We start from the raw sequence: 1,097 nt of genomic DNA, 5'->3' as shown, positions 1-1,097 counted from the left end.
TCTGATGTGGTAAGTTTTTTGCTGTGTGATTTGGTAAGTTTTGTTTTAAATATTATTGTACATCAAATTGGTCTATTAATTTGTCTGAATTTGTATATAACATGTTTAAGAAATATTGAGTTGCATATTTTGGTGTAGTTGATAGTGTAAATTATGACTTGGTATATGAAAAGTAAGTGATTTTGTAAGTGATAGTTACCAATTGTGGTGCGTGATTTGGTGAAAATATATTTTCAGACAACTAAATCAGTTCTTGTAAGTCATTTCCCGCATGCCTATCTGTAAATATAATGGTACATTTATTGGTGTATTAATTTGCCTAATTTGATTTATCTAACATGTTTAAAATTCTTGGTATGACAACTACTTATTGGTGTAAGGCATCGCAAAAGTGTTATGTAGTTTTGTTTTTGGTGAAAATGTTGGTCTGGCAACTACTTAAAAACAACACCCCTTTGTATACCATTAATTACCATACTAACTACCAAATTGTGTTATCAGTTATGTAGTTTTATTTTTGGTGAAAATGTTGGTCTGATAACTACTTAAAAACAACACCCGTTTGTATATTATTAATTACCATACTAACTATCAAACTATGTAATTTAATTTATGTACGAAATGCATTCTGCTAATTTGTTAAGTTGATTGATAATTTGTAATTTTATACAGGTAATTACGTGGATTATGATATCGAAGGAGTGATGTATGATGCAAACACCAAATACGAAAGCTTTATTAATACTAATCTCCCCAATTGGGCGTGGACACGATCATATTTTATTTAGAACTCAAATACGTCGTGAGTGGTCCATCTCCACCAATAAAGATTCATAATGATATGGGTGTCCAAGTTTATTTAGATCAAAAGAGATTCAATTCTGATTTCATTTCAAGATATCCCTCATGTGTAACATGTGTTGATAAAGCTATGAGTTGAATCTTGTTGATTGATGAGGAATTGATGAAAATAAATTCATTTTTTTCTTTACCTATTTTACAATCATCTCTTCCGCCCTTTTTTTACCAGAGTTTGAGTAAATGCGTTCAACTCAAACGAAGGTCTAGAACTTATGATGGGGGGGGGGGGGGGGGGG

This window comes from Solanum stenotomum, chromosome 8 (genome assembly GCF_019186545.1).
Source record: "Solanum stenotomum isolate F172 chromosome 8, ASM1918654v1, whole genome shotgun sequence".
Taxonomy (NCBI): Eukaryota; Viridiplantae; Streptophyta; class Magnoliopsida; order Solanales; family Solanaceae; genus Solanum; species Solanum stenotomum.
Note: the sequence above shows the minus strand (reverse complement) of the source record.